At 35.4% G+C, this 17,030-nt stretch overlaps 1 long non-coding RNA gene across 1 annotated transcript; it reads right to left on the reverse strand.

Moving 5' to 3' along the window:
• Positions 1-472: 472 nt before the first annotated feature.
• On the reverse strand, positions 473-7,417 carry LOC139591840 (uncharacterized). Its single transcript, XR_011679757.1, has 3 exons — positions 5,723-7,417; positions 4,114-4,273; positions 473-2,210 (listed from the first exon to the last, which is right to left on the reverse strand). It is a non-coding gene; the product is annotated as an uncharacterized lncRNA (long non-coding RNA).
• Between the last annotated feature and the right edge of the window lie 9,613 nt (positions 7,418-17,030).

The raw sequence follows: 17,030 nt of genomic DNA on the forward strand, positions 1-17,030 counted from the left end.
TATACATTTGTGAAGAGTGGATAGGCATCCTGGAAAAAAATAATCCAGTCAGACTTTGTCTGACTAGGACGTTGAATTGTTGTTTTTCACCAGATGAATATCAGCCTACAGTGAGCTTCCTGTAGCAAAATTATCAGATATGTCATTTTCCTATTAAAAAGAGAAATACTAAGCAATGAAATGGTATACAGCATTGATTAAGGCATTATTTGAGTACTGTATGTCCATATTTTAAGAAAGGTGTAAAAAATTAACCAGGGTTGAGAGGGCCTAAGAATAGGAGCATTATCTACTTATTAAAATGAAGATTGAAAAAATATATAATGTACACTATAAATAGAATATATAGAATAGATACAGGACCCATTTATAATAAATAGGATAGACATTTGTACAAGGAGGTTCATGTTGAAGGTGGAAGGATCTTTTTTAATTAGCAGGGAAAGCATTATAAAATCTAATAGCCTCCAGCTGAAATAAGCAGAACTTTTACTAGAAATAAAATATAAACCTTTAATAGCAAAAACAATTATTGCATGGTAATTTTCCCACAATTTACAGTCTTTAAAATAATAGTGGAAATCTTTTTGATGTGCTTTAGTTTAACAACAAATTACTAGACAGATTTAGAAAGGTATCAAATTAGTATAACCTCTTGTTTGAAAGTCCTTCACTTTCCCCCCTCCTAAATATGTTCAACACCTACTGAAATCACTGCCAGTGAGTTTAGTCTCACTCGTCTTGTCTTCAGTACAAATAATCATTTTACATTTTACAATGCAATTAGAAAGTGTTTCTGCAAGAAAAATCCTATGGAAAGATTCAAAAATATTTTTTTCATGATCCAACCATTCTCAGAAATTACTACTTCTTCAGCCTATTTGTTCTTTATCCTCTGGTTTTCCTCTAATAAGATTCCAAACAGCTGTATGTTATCTGAGAATTTTTGCAGGTTCATTCCACTGATTTTAGGAGCTTTTTGTTCTGAAAAAAAATTTCACTTCATACTGCAGAAGTTAGATTAAACTTCTTTCTCAACACACTGTTTGCTGACTTAAGTATGCTGACTTTGAAGCGCATTCGTTGGATATGAAGCAGTGAAATAGAGATGGATGTGGCACACTACAGCATAGATCTGTAGCTGAGAACCTGCTTCAGGTCCAGACCTGTTCCAGGTTGTAGAAACAGGGAAAACAGCTACTGTGAGAGTAATTGACAGTCTTATGGTCAGTAGTGACAGTAGAAGCCTTAAGCCTAGCATTTTTACCCACAGTTAGAAAGTAATATCATCTGTACATCATGCACTAAATTTACTTTTTTATGTTCTTCCTTAACTTTAGAAAGCCATAGAAATAATACCTTGCTAAAATATATGAAGCAGTTATTATTTTGAAGACTAGATCTCTGAAAATATAATGGAGTATTTTATGTCTCACATTTTCAAACTTTTTACTGCCATCATCAAAGCAATAAACAGGTTTACTTAAGATCTGAGATTATAATGATCCCAGGCCTTGGATTCCCAAACTGGCAGCAGTAGTCCCACATATAGCACTACAACTCGTATAAATTAATCTTGCTGTTGTAGATAATTGCAATATAGACACTCAAAAATTTATCTGCATTTATTGAAACTGTCAGGCACATTTTTAGATCAGTGACCATTCTTCCTCTTCTATCACTTTTCTAAAATAATACAATTAAAATATGTCTGAAGTGCTAGACCAAGAACCAGTCCCAGGCTCCCTCATGATGGGATGTATCCCAAGAGCAATGCACACTAGCTTCTAGTTATGCTAACACAAAACAGGATACTCATTGAAGGGAAATCCTGACAGCACAAAAAGGACTGCTGAAATGTACACCAGGAACACGTTGCAAAAAGTCTTTGTTCCATTTGGACACAGCTTGTGGCAGCAATATCATGTAATCTCTTGAGAGTGCTGACGAAATATCAACAACATTTTTAATACTGAATTTACTAGAACTGAATTTGAATTCAAAAGCTGTGAATAAAGTGGAAAAAAAAAGCTTCAAGGTCAAACAGTAAAGACTGTTGGCATCCATACTGCATAAGATTTATGTTTGAATGGTCAAGCTGGAGAGGCCCAATTAAGCCAAGTAGGCAGTCAAGCTCCAGAGCTTCTTGTTATTCTTTCATGCAGTAGTATGGATGGAGCAATAGTACCTGTAGTTCAGTTTGAGTTATCCTGAAAATTCAAAGAAGAGATAAGATGGAACCATGTTCAAATAGAGACTTTCTGTCAGGAAAGAAAGATGGCAGCGTAGTGCAGTAAAAACTGGATCAGTGTTACTTCTGCTACTGAGTGTATATCCTGAGGCAAAGTAATTCACTTCTCTAGGTATTAGTATACCAATCATAATGAGGGTTAGAAGTTACTTTACAGAGATTTTTAGGAATTTTCTTTTAGATTAACACAAGGACACCGCTGTATGAATGAGAAGTCCTGATAGTTGCTACTACAACATGTCACACCTTTTCACTTTTCTGTTAGAATGAGTAAATAAATTCTGTCTTTTTGTGACTTAGCAGCATCAAAAACTCTGTCTCAAATAAATTTTACCTCAAAATTCAGCTAAACAGAAACATGAGCCTGATGCAAGATCATTCATGAAGGAGCAGGCTCTTAGGATGGCTTTAACTTGTCTTCTGTGAATATCTGCATTCAGCCATAACATGTCCTGGTTAACTGTGTACTTTGGTTACATTAAACTGCCAAGTAATCCTGATCAAATTTCTACTCACTGCAGATAATTTTTTTGGAGACCACTGATTGCTATGTCAAACCAAATTGTCCTGTCTGGAAAGAATATCCAAAAAATCTTGAAAGTTTGTAATAAATTAATAGGAAAAGTTTAAGAAACTTTTTTTTTAATGTTTAATAGAATTAATCCTACTTTCACTAAACATACAGGCAAAAGGATGGAGTCCAGTGTATTGAACTAAGGCACTGAAATTACTTTTTAATTTTTTGTCTTGGTTGCAGAGAGGGGGAGGAAGTTTAGTGCTGTGTGGTGTAACCAGGTTGTCATTCTACACTACTCAGATCATCACTGGGGGTGTTGTTTTGTGCTCTTAGTAAATTGACATCTCAACCCATAGTCACTGCTTTTGGTCCCTCCCTTACCGTAAGGTATGGCTTATTTGGAGTTTAATTTCCTGCTGGTGTTAAAACCAGTACAATTTTAGGTTCCCTTTTTCCCCCACTGAAGAAGTTTCAGATATGATCAAAGGGTAGAGGGCAGTTGTCTTTGAATATTTTCTGGGAAAGATTCATTTTAGCAAAGTCTAAGCAAATAACTGTAGTCCTACTGCTTTGGTTTTTAGGGTTTTTTAAAGGCATCTATCTCCAGTGAATAGACAGCACTACAATGGACTACCAACGAAAATGGCAGTGGCTTGCTGCTATTCTGTCACTTACTCAGCAAACTACGACATCAGAAAAAGTTGAAGAAGACAGTTTCCAGCTCCTGCCCTAAGAACTACTCTGCTGACATCACAAAAACTTGCAAATGCCAAGCATTCATAGCTAATCAGCTACTTTGTCACCAATTACATCACAAGCTGCTACTGAAAACACAAAATTAATAACAGTAGATCTAAAAATATATATATATATATTTGTGTTGATATTAAAATTGAATAAAAATAGACAAGTTCTTAAAAAATACATGAAAACACAGTAATATTGATAGCGACCTGATATCCACAAGAAAATGAAATTTTGTGATTTTACTAGCAACTAAAATTTAGAGTGAGCATAGAGTAAATACAGTTAGAAAAAATAGACATATCTTTCAAGAAAATAAAAAGTTGAAAACAAAAAGTGTTAGACCATTACCTGGACTAGAGAAAACCTGCAAAAATGCATTTAGAAAATTTTGTTTACATCTATTTTGTTATGGGAATCAGGGAGGGGTATCTCCAAAGCACATTCACTCTGGATAGCAGTGGTTAAAAAGGAGCAGAAGCCCTGGAATAGAGTCCAGATGAACAGAAAATAATACTGCTCATTGCCAATTACAAGAGTCATTTTGGGAAAGTGACTTGTCAAGTATATTTCTGCAATCTATAAGAATATAGAGACTTACCAGAGCAGTAAAGCAGACTCTACATTTCTTCACTTTTTAAGCCATTCATTTGTGGAAAGAGTTGTTCCCACCCTGCTGCATTGTGTATAACATTAAGTCTGGTTCAGATTGTTGTCTATATATGTCACTTATGCTGTTGTACTCTAAAAAAAATATTTTTCTGAGGAGGAGAAAAGATTTAGAGAACTGTTACAGTAAATACATGTAAACAAGAATCTAATTTATTTTGAGAAGAAAGAAAAATTGGGAAAATTTCAACACAATGAAACAAATAGGTAGGAAAACTCAAGTAGCTGGGACACTGGGCTGCCTGTACCCAGCACTAAGGTTTGTCTTCTGCTGCATCAAAAGAAAAGGTTTCCTCAGCTGCTTCTCCTGAATTTCTCTGGGAATTTGGTGAGGATGTGAGTACATTCAGTCAGGATGTGAATATATGAAAATGATACATTTTTTCCCTCAGATCTGGTACCTATACATCATTGAGTTAAAAGCAATTTGCTATGTTATGCATCAGCTCATGTTATGTTAAATTAGCACTCAAGTGCTACATGAAAAAAGATTTGTCAGTCTCTTTCCCGGAGTGATCACCATTCTGTGCTAATCAGTCATCACTTTTTTGAGGACAGTCTTTGTTCACTAAAAGGCGTCTGATATAATTTAAATCAGGGAAAGATAGTGTTTTCAAACATTTTTTCTTCTTAAATTTATGATAAAATTTCTATTTTCTAAAATATAAATCCAGCACAATGTATTATAGTCAGAAATTCCAACTAGCTACAGGAAGAAGCCCTGTCTTCATCAGCTGTATATTAATTTTTTATATGGCTAAAGGTCTTTTGAATGTCAGCTTCTAAATATGGCACTGCTGTTTTAAATCAGTGCATGTCTTTCGCTAATTAAATGTATTACCAATGTTATGGTGGAAACACAGCTTCCAAATCCTGCTAGGCCCATTTTTTGTCTTTTTCAGATCACTGATGTTTACAGGTGTGATCATGCAAAGTCAAACCCTTCATTACTACTAGTCCTTGCATAGAAAATGAAATGTATTATAAGCCAACACTCAATAAGGATTGTCTCTGCTTCTTTTAAGAAGGTTATAATGCTTTTAAATAATGCTTTAGTCTAGTGTTCTCTACTTGCATACTGATTCTTAAGTTGCACATATATGGCTTAATCACACTGCTCCTGTTATTAAAACAGGCTCATATTCAGACTTGGTAAAACTTACTTTAAGCTGACTCCTTTGCAATCTGATTTTAGTACTGTATTGTTAACCATGCTTAGTCAATCTAGCAGAATATTTTTTTTTAACTCTTGCTTTTTTTAGAATTTTACATTTCTGTTTTCCCAGCATAACACAAAGTTCCTTTCCTATGTCCTGTGTGGAATTAAGGAATTGCAGCTTTGTATTCCAGATGGCATTCAGAATCATATAAGTGTATTAGAGTCTGTTTGTGGAAGCCATTTTGCAACACATGAATGAGAATAAGGTGATTTGGAATAGATAGCATGATTTACTAACATGCACAGCATACCTGATTGCCTTCTGTGATGAAGTGATTAGTTCTTTGCATTAGGGAAGAGCAGAGCAGCAGAATGTTTCTACCTTAAATTTCTGAAGGCTTTTGTCATGGGCTCCCACAGCCTCCTTGCATCCGGTTTGAATCATCCAGATGAGTAAAAACCTGCCTGTATCAAGTTCAAAGGATAGAGGTTGCTGGGGCTGGTTACAAATGGAGTTCCTTGGCAATCTATAGTGGCACCTATTCCCTTTAGTTCCTGTTTATGAAGAGGATGGAGGAGAAGACAGAAAGCACCATCATCAGATTTGTGGCTGATGACAGTCTGGAAGTGCAGCTGATACAGGACTGCCATCCAGAGGGAACCAGACAAACAAAAGGGCCCTGGGAACACTGTGAAAATCAACAAGAATAAAGGAACATGGACAATATTTCTGCAATTTTCAGACTGGGAACTTGATGTCTGGGACTCATCCCTGCATTAAAATACTTGGGGGCTCCTGGGGACAACAGGCTCAAAGAAGGTCAGCAGTGTGTCCTGAAGCAATGAAAGCTAGCAGCATTGGGTGTTGCTTTAAACAAGAGCACAGCCAGTTGATCAGCCATCATCCCCTTCTTGTCAGCACTCATTAGGCTACATTTGTATCCAGTTCTAGGGTTTACAGCACATGAAAGACACTGATAATAAACTGGGCAGCTCCAGAGGAGGCCACTAGGACAGAGAAGTGGAGCACTTTGTGAGGAGAGTTTGAGATGGGTTTGTTCTGCCAGAGGAATAGATGGCTTTGGGGGCAGCCAAAATTCACATAGCACATATGGACATATTTTGTAGTAATGGACATTCATCTTGATGAGCCAGAAAGGAGAATAGGATAAGGCTGTTGGAGCTGTTAGTGTTTGTACATCAGCCTGTGGGCAGTGAGGACAGTAAAGCGGTTTCAGTGAGCTGTACTATGCTGATAAGATGATGGGAGTCCAGTCAAGGGAATTGTTTTTGCCCATTCTTGGACTTAAATATTAGAGATATTTCAGAAATCCACTTCTGTAAAACAACTTCCAGAGAAAGCTCAATTGACATAGATTAAAGCTGCATCAAGTCAAACTGTCCTTGTACTACCCTTTCCTAAACAACTTTTTGTAATCTCTGTGTTTGCAAGCACCAATACCAGACAAAAGCCACTGAGGCCTCTCCATCACTCTGTTCTGAAGCTGTACAGTGAGACTCCAGATGGAGTCTCACCAGAGCTGAGCAAAGGGACAGAAACCATTTCCTTGCCCTGCTGGCCACACTGTTTTTGATGCAACCCAGAACAAAATTGGTTTTCTGGCTCATGTCCAGCCTCTCATCCACCAGCACTCTCAAGTCCTTCTCAGCAGGGCTGTTCTTGATCTGCTCATTCCCCAGCCTTTTTTGATCTTGGGGATTGCCCTGACCTAGGTGCAGCACCTTGTACTTGGTCTTGTTAAACCTCATAAGATTCCCATGTGCCCACTTCTTGAGCTTGTCCCATGTCCCTCTGGGTGGCATCCTGTCCATCAGGTGTTCTTATGTGTTGATATGAAATTCACAACATCCAGAATAAATAAAAAAAAAACAATTAGTTCAAAGACTCATGTGATGTTTCTCACATTTATCCAGCACTCAGTGACTGAGTTAACAGTCTGGTGACATAACTGATTGAACCAAAACTTGCAAAATAATGGAAATATTTTGGAGGTGACTGGCAAAGACCCAAAAAAACATCTAGAACACAATTCTACTAAATTTCAATTCAAGCTGATTCTGGTCTTTGGTTAGTTAGGCACATATTCTCTTTGAGAACTTACTGTAAAAATACATATACTTCTATCCTTATTTTTGTTTAGACCTTGATAATACCAAGATATGATAATATGTGCATTTAAAATGGTAAGTTAAGGTGAAATAGACATGTCTAATCCTGAGTTCTTCCAAAATATTATATTAAATTAAAAATGCTATAAACAGTAGCTTTGCAGAACAAGGATTATGATTTTAAGATGCCAGAACTACTTTTCTTTTTCACTTTTGATTTTACTTACAAATTTCTGTACTTTCTTTATATAGCACTAATAATAACCGCTTATCTATGCAGATATCTCATCAATACATGCACTATAATCAGCCCCTCACATTTATTTTTTCTGTTTAAATTCAGCTCAATAGTTATAGAACTCAAAGAATGAAAAGAGGTGCAATTTTAGTTCTGTCTCTCTAATAAAGCAAGAATGTTCTCTATATTTTTTAGAACTTTTTATAATACTTAGCATTACAGTAAATTTAATTTTTTTCAAAGGTATAAATCTTTAAGCTTCTTTGAAAGACTAATCACTGTTTAATTTATCACCCTCACCCAGACTTTTAATCTGAGTTCTTGTGAAATGATTTAATCTTTGATTATGGCTTGTGTAGAGTAGCCCTACAGCTCATACAGAAGTCAAACACAGTTCCTGTGGTGAAGCTGTGTCATGTTCCTGCCAGAGGGATTGTAATGTCCTGCCCTTGCAGTCTACAGAAAGAAAGCACTTAAGCAACCTATATTGCCAAATGAATTGCACCTTTTATTTGCTCTTAGCTGGGCACAAAATAATTTAAATGACTATGCAGATTGCTCCTGTTTAAATTCCCAGACTTGCCAGTTCAAGACAAACATACACACACACACACACATACACACACACCCTATTACCACCACGACCATCTCTAAAAAATCCCAAACAAAAAAAAGGGGCAGTGGAAACTCATGTCTTACATAACTCTGAAGTCCACCGGCACAACCATTCCATGATGGAGGAGCAGCATCTCTAGGGGTTTGATTTTATGTTTGTTTTATGGAATGTTTTCAGCAGGTGTTCATCTCTTAGTGATTCTAAGAATGTGACATTTGCCTTCTGAGTCTTTATCACATAAAAATGTAGCATTCAAAACCTTTATGATGTTTTCTCTTCTGCTATGATGTCATCCCTTCATTTAACTCACTCTTTGAATTTTTGCCTTTGAAATTGTTTTAGCTCTACTTAAGATGTCTTTGAACATATTGTTTGTTTTGCAGTGATAGTTCATAGGAGCAGAAAACCTGTGGTTTTTCTACCAGCTTGAGTAGCCAGTCTCAGGTACCCAAGATCATCTTAAATACTGTTAAAGACAAATGCTTATGACATTTAATGTAGTCACTGTAGAAATCTTAACCAGAAGGAATCAATTTAAAATCTCTTTCTTCTTTTCATTTAATTGGTAGAAAGAAGAGGCTGTTGTGGACTGTGGTTAGTCTCATCCTACTGTAGGTAGCTGAAATCAAATCTGTTGTGTCTTTTAGAAGTCACTTTCCTTCCATTGGTCATAAAGTAGTTTGAATAACAATCATATTGACATTGTGCTTTTCTTAAATTTGTAGAGAAGATTCTCACACAAAATGTTTTATTGAATATGGCTTTCAAGGTTTGCTTACTTCCATCATCTTCCAGAAGTACTTCCAGTACTAATTCATGACCAGCAATATGCATCCCTGTTTGAAAATCTAGGTAAAAATTTAGCTTTAAATTGTTAAATACCTATTTAGAAGAATATCATTGCAATTGATCTGATTCCTGATTTTCTGTGCAGAAGCAGATTCTTGCAATTTCTGGAAGCCAAACATATATGTCTTTTTGTGGTCTGTCAGCACTCTACTACAGTAACCTAACATGTACTGGTAGTCAAATTAGACCATCTGACAAATCCAAAATAGATGCATGAATTGTATTTCATTAAGCGTTTCTAAGTTAGACTCATCAACAAGGTAATTAAAATTAGGTGGCAGGAATCCACTGACAATTTGTTTCAAAAATCTGTTAAGAAAATTGATTTCTATAGTCAAAAGGAAATAGGACCCTGAAAATATGTGCTTTGCTAGGGCCTGGGATTTTCTTTGTGTTTTGTGCCAATCATCAGTTTTATCCCATCCAAGAAATCACTTACTGAACTTTCTTAAACGTGGTGCATCAGATACACCAACAAAACTACAAATACATAGAGCCTGTTTCATATACACATATGCTTTTCCTGTATATCAGCAGTATATTCAGAAGATTTTTGACCATATTAATTTACCATCAAAGCTGCAGAATGTTTAAGACAATGAATAAGACATTAAAGTTACTGCTCAGAGTATTCTGCTAAGATTTCATGCCTGTCCATAGACCTCAACCTTTAGAATCATCTTTCCCTTTTTTATCTTAAAATTCCAAATCATTTTACTTTTAGAATACTTTATCTTTAAATATAATTTGCTTAATATTTTATGTGAAGAAATGGCAGAGGTCCAAAAATGAATCCCTCTAGCACACTGCCAAAAACTCTCATGGCTCAGAAAGATGAAATGAGATTTAGCCTTTTCAATCTACTTGGATTCTCTCATAGGTATGCTTAACTATTTGTAAAGGAAAATCATCCTTTTTTCTGATGTAATTAATTCTGCTGAAAACAAATATGATTTTGTAACACTTGTTGCTGTTCTTGTAAATACAAAGATTGTTCACCTTGAAAACTTTCATATTATTTCCTTCCTGTTTGAATAAAATTAAGTGTATCTTTCAAATGAAATAAAATTACTCAGCAATACTATTGACAATTTTATAGCAAACTGATAAATAGTTTCAGTATCTTTTATGATACATCTCAAGTGTATCCATAGATGATGTTTTAGGTGTCCCTTCCATCTTTTTTTTCAAATAAGTCAGTTAATGTGTTAAGTTAAACAATACTATGTTTTTTTTAATTTTATTATAAGAATTTACCTAGAAATGCTGTCTGGCTTTGATCAATGTAAGTTCTTTGCTGAAAGCATCTATTATGAAAACAATGTAAAAACAATGTTTTACTGGTAATGTGGACATTACAGTTCTTAAAAGAATCTTTTGTACTTTGTAGAACTATTGAATAATGAATGTTTGTATAGCCATATAGCAGAGAAATTAGCTAGTTAATTTTCTCCCATGAAAAATACTTTCCCTTTTTTTCAATCAACATAGAAAAACAGTAGTTTAGACCTTTACAAAAACCTCTTTTAATGCATCTTTTTTTTAAACACAGAAATTACTAACTCCATTATTCACTTCTCCAGCCTGAAATGAACACTTGGAGGGAACAAAAAATTACCCCTGGTCTGTGTAATTGGTGTAAAGTGGTTTAGAGTTGTAGTTGAGGTCATTTTGCTTCCAATCAAATAGTTAGCTACTGGATTGAATAATACATATTTAACTCCTTTGTAAAATCTCTTAGTGGGATATTTATTTGATGTACAGGAAAACACGGGAGTAATTATTGAGAGAGATTAAGTGATTTTGCATGTTAAATAAACAAATCAATTCACTTCAATATTTGAATAATATAAATTTAAAACATTAAAAGAAAACACTTTCCTCAGGATTTGGATAACTCATGCAGTAAATCAGTTGAAAGCAAACAAACAAACCAAAAAATGGTCTAAATGCACAGTGTATCCTGACCACTGTGAGCTGCTTAGCTGATGAAATATAGCTGCAGTTGACATTAAGCTGGTAGTCAGCTTTCTCTGAGCTTTGTGGTGCTGTTATGAAGTGATGAAGAATAATGACTTGAAGTGATACTTTAAAATCTGATTATACCCTTTTAACTCTTCAATATGTAAGTATGTAACATTTTGGTCAGGTTCAATTTTTGGACTTGGCAAGCGGAATTTGTTTTAATGAAAATGAAGGGAAAAGGTTGCATCTGCACCAAAATAAAAATCTAGCAGTACTGTAAATAGCTTGTTGTTGTTGTTATAACATATGAAAGGATATGGCAATTTTTCCAATGCTGAGCAAAAGAATTCAGGGTGCTGCAGATGTGGCTTCTGTGAGATGACACCAGTAGTTGTTCCCATGTCAGACAGAGACAGAGGCACTTTCAGATGACTCCAAGATGGACCCGGCAAAGCTGAACTCATCAGTGACATATGTGGCACTTCTGTGATAACATATTTAAGAAAGGGTAATACCTGCTGTGCAATAGAAGGCAGAAGAGAGGAGTGAGGAGATACAAAAGAAACAGCCCTGCAGGTACCCAGGCCAGAGAAAAAAATTGGAGGAGGTACCCCAAAGGAAGAGCCAAGGCTGAGCTGTAATCCTTGGAAATTGCCAGATTTCCACACTGCAGCTCATGGGAACCCCATGCCAGAACACATCCATGTGCCCTGAAAGAAGCTGCAGCCCACTGAGAGCCCAAGCAAGAGAATAATGTAAGTAATTTACAATAAAAATAATTTCCCTAGGTCAAGTTGGTTTTGCATATAATGATAATTGGTGAATAATCTCCCTGTCATTATCTTGACCCATGAGATTTCCATTGTATTTTCTCATATTCAGCTGAGGGGGTGAGTGATAGGGTAGCTTTGTTGGCACCTTGCCTCCAGATAGGCTCAACCCGCCCCAAAATTCTTTGTAAAGAACCCATTTAATATTTGCCTCTCAATACTCACTACCAGTAAACCAAAACTCTAACTTTAATTGGATGACTTACTGATGATTGAAATTGAGTTGAAGAACAGCTTTAATGTATTCTCTGAAAATTGCATTAACACTACAATGGTGATCTCTTATTTAGAAACACTTCTAAAAATTTAAAACTTAAAAAAACCCCCACCAAACTACACAGGAAGTCTTGTTCATAGACAAAAAAAGTCTGCTGACATTTCAGAGAAGTCACTACAGACAAAGTACAAACTGCTGGTGTCACAGGCATGCTTGAAGAAGATGGTGGAATTGTGCAATGTTGCACAGTAATACTGACAAATTGCTGTTAAGGAGTGCTTGTTAGCACTGTTTGAGGCATTTGTGCAAGAGCAAGGCAGTTAATTGTGCTTTATGTAAGCTTTTGCTTAGAATATTAATTTATTTTCATTCCATATTTTTTATTAGAATTTTAACCATTATGTCCTCTAGATTAATAGTAAATATTCTGTATTGTTTAGAAAAAAATTTGGTGTGAGAAGTAAAGATTTGTAAAAAACCATTTTATGGGAAAACATTGATTAAAATGAAATACAGAATTAGATCATAGTTCTATTGACTGTAGATTTCAAAGGGATGCTTTTAGATCAGTTTGCAAAATGAAAGTTTGCACATGTAAACAATGTCACTCTGTTTCTTTGCTATTCAGATTTATTACAGTTCATAAGCCTAAAATTAAATTAAACCAAATGTAGTGTACTGCAAACTCAGGACAGCTTAATGTGACTTTACTTTTCTTTTCTGGAAAAGGCCATAATTCTGCATTTTCTGTAGTTGTCACTTCTTGTGGGATGAGAAATAATTCAGTACTTTGTTGTAGGGTTCTAGTTAATTCTTGACTTCAAAATTCTTGACTTGTTTCAACATTGGTTTTGAACTGCCAATATAACAGATTCCCCAGATTCTTTTGTTGATAAAAGTTTAAGGATCATTTCTGCAATCAAAAGTGGAGAAAGAGAGATAAACCAATACAAAATTATCATACAATGTAATAATTACTTCTGGAAGTATGAGATGTTTTTAAATCAGTTTTGAGGTCATCAAATATAATAATGGCAAAAACAACATTATGCATTTTTTCACTTTGTATTGGAATAACACAGGATGGAAAAGTAGCTAATTTTGTTTTACAGTGGTGACAGAATAGAAAAAATGTCTCTTTTCTGGTTCTGTGTTACATATTGATTCCCAGTGGGCTGCCTTGGAGCAAGTAAATGGCAAATAAATAGAGAACAGCTTAGGCAGCAATAACTTATTTATTACAAAAATGACTGAGGGCACCTCAAGTTGTGCAGCAGAGTGCTCCCAACACATTAAAAGGCCGGTATCTGATTCAGCAAGACATACCATGGACACATTTGTGAGCATGGCTTTGATTGTTTAACTGAGTCAAGGTCATATACTTAAGGGCTGAGACCTTCATATGGATGATGTCTAATTGAGATGCACTGAACTATACAGTCTTTCTTGCTTAAAGCAGACTGGTAGGTTGACAAAACAAGATCAAGAGAGAGCAATGTTTTAGTATTATTATAATTCTGTATTATTATAGGACAGGGTTTGGCAAAACCAGAAAGCTCCAGCGATTACTGGATCTCTTTTAACTCTCTCTCCTGGAAAGAAGAAGGGCTTTTACTCTGCAATGAATAGGAAAGTGACAAAGGTACATGTCTGTGAGGGTGGCTTCTTCTCCAGGATAACTGAAGCTTCCAGGAACTTTCTTCTCTTGAGTGACTTTGGACCACCCAAAAAATGGATTTATGAGTAATGATTACTAGTCTAAGATGATTCTGAAACAGTTTTTTTTTTTTTTTAAGGATTAATTATTAAAAGATGATTAACAGAAAATGGGATTAATATTCTCTCAGATTCCTCAAACTGCCGTTTTTGTAGGCATATCACTGATATTGTACTTTACAGGATAAGAACTCCAGTCTGAGTTTTGCATCCATGTACATACCTCCCTTACAGCAGCATGGGAGAAAGCACTGAATAAATCATCAGACAGGCTGAGCAAGAGTTTAAAATCAGTTCCCATAGCCCTTGGGAATCCATGGGACAGTGGAAAACATTAATTTTTAACCGTTCCAGTGTATATCAACAACAGAATTTTTACTGTATTCTTTCCTACTACTTTTGTGTTCCAGTCATATATAAGATGAAATGTATGCTTTTTCTCAGCAGTTATTGCATGTGGAATTTATTATGTTTACCTTAAAATGCATAAGGCTACCCATGTTGTCCTTATCATTCTCTTAGCTCCCTCTGTCTGTAACAGAGATGAAAGATAGCTGGGTCTTCCCATGCTTCCTTACTCCCCACAAACACCCTCTCCCTTGGGATTGTCTCTGGTGTGATTTCTCCTAAGAACATGAGGTGGAAATCTCAGGAGGAACTGGCTGGATGCTCACATCATGAATGCATTCCAGAGATAGGTTAGCTGTGCTGATTTCAATTCAATTTGGTACACATTGGCCTGCAAAAGGGTATAAAATGCTGCTGGAGACTGGGCCAACCAGGCAAATTGGTCTCCAGAGGTGGCAGGCAGCTTCTATCTAAGCAGATTGCCTCCTGCCCTGACAGAGATGCTTGCAGGGTATATCCAGCCCAAAGATGGGGAATACTCACTTTTGGACATGTGAGTAAAAGCACTAAGATTTGGTCACATGTAGAGATAAAATCCTAAAGTAGCCAGGGAGGTGCTTTGCTGCTCTGTAACTGTGAATTCTGTGAAGCTGAAGACTGAAAAGCTGTATTTTTCTTGTGAAACCTGCTTATATTATACACTGTATTAACAGTATTTAGATATTTTATTGCAAAAGATCTAATCATAATCATCCACATAAATAGAGCCATATATCTCGGACCTGACTAAGAGTTTTAGCTCTGCTACACTTTACTGGGTATGAAAAGGACATTTGCTGGAAGTATTTTCTTTCTGCTTATCTGTGAAAGAAGACTGGCCTAAGCTAAAAAAGCATGGTCCTGTGAACCCATATGTGCTGCACACTTTAATTTTGGTGATTACTTAGTGGCATTTTCCTCTGTGATCTTAGAACACCAGCATTAGCTCAGCGTGTTAAATTGTACATGAAAGTCTTAATTCCATACCTGGATGTATGACAGTTTTCTTTCTGGTGATATTATGCAACTTGGATATATTTATGGCATCATGAAGAAGACAAATTGTAAGGGTTGAAGATTCTGAAAATCCAAATGACCAACTTACAATCCATAAGAATCTACTTGGGACATTACTTCAAAGTCTAACATATATATATTAAGAAGATAAATTGAGAAATGGACCTCAGATACATAATTTTTGAAAACTTCAAAAATATACATAAATGTTTTATATACAATATATTTTCTTTTTATATGCAAAAGTTTCTATTTTTATCACATTTTATAAAAGAGTAGAAATATTTAATAAAAATTAGAGAAGATAATAAGTGCTATTAAATCATGACCTTGCATTGTGGCTATGGTAACAAGGTGCTAATAAAATTATCTAAATGAGGATATATGATCTAAATAAAAGGATATTTACAATTTTAATGAGCCTTAACGTCTGGAGAGAAAATATCTGCATCTTCATTGGAGGGTGGTCTATTGATCAAGTTTATCCTGATCAAAACTGCAGATCTAAATAGAAAACACTGACTAAATTTGCCAGGTTGACTGAGAAAGAAATATTTAATAGGAGAGTCGTCTATTAATCAATTAATTAATTTGTTTTATTTGTTTATTTATTTAAGTCTTTCTGCTAAATTACAGTAGTTCTTTCCTAGACTTTTACTTCTGTGGCTGTTAACCCAAGTGCTAATGTGTATTCATCACATAAATACAGGGAAAAGTAAGTGTCAGGTACCTTTTCCAACCTATCCATCAATGGTCTAACATAACCTTTATTTGAAACTTACAAAAAGTAAGTCTGCAACAATCAGGCAAAGAAGTACATCCCAAAGGCCCCTTTTCTCTGGGTGAAATTAATTCTACGCATAGTACCAAGGTCTTACTTAATTCCTGAAACAAGACCTAAATTGGACAATTGTGTAAATTAGGATTGGATCTGATTAACTAAAGATTTACTGAGTTATCTCATTGTTAGCTTTTAAGATATGCTCTCTTTCCCTTTTGGGCTTGCATTTGTTCATGTAAAAGCATAAATAAGGGTGGGTTAGTTTGTTTATTTGTTTTACAAAAAAAGCCCAAGCAATAGCAATAGTATTGGAATTACACCATCACCTAAATTGCATTTAGGTTTCTCAGCTTCCAAAACCTGTGATTGTTGGTGGTGCTAATACTGTGCACTCATTTAAAGTCCCATATAAATCAAAATTTTTATAAATTTTAAAGCAGAAGTTACTGATCGTCTCTTGGTTTTTTATTGTCTTATCTGTCCTCCATCTCACGTTTTATCCTTGAAGCTATCTAGGGCAGGAATTGCTTTATACAGCTCCTAACACAAATGGTGGTGTGATCTATGCTTTGAGGTAAAAGTGAGATGAAGATGCAGTTCTGTTGTTTTGATAGTTGGGAGACAGTGAGGAAAGAATTTCCTGCATTTTTCCCTCATGTTTCTGAATTTATGATAATCTCTAGGTATGATTGAACTATAAAGAGACATATTGCCACTCTAGATATCTTATGAATTCAAGGCACCATAGGACCCCTTTTCCCAGAAGCTGAGGATGAAATGGATCCTTAAATCAGATTTTTTCATATGTATCCCTCTCTTTTATATTTTTCCCCAAGAAAGGTTGATACAGATTACTCTTTTTCTCCCCAGTGGGATTATTTAAATACCTTCCCACATGTGTAATGTATTATGTTCTAGAGCCATAAATTAAATATTTCTACAGT

The sequence above is a fragment of the Agelaius tricolor genome, unplaced genomic scaffold, assembly GCF_023055355.1.
Source record: "Agelaius tricolor isolate 1412-34295 unplaced genomic scaffold, bAgeTri1.0.p SCAF_7, whole genome shotgun sequence".
Lineage (NCBI taxonomy): Eukaryota > Metazoa > Chordata > Aves > Passeriformes > Icteridae > Agelaius > Agelaius tricolor.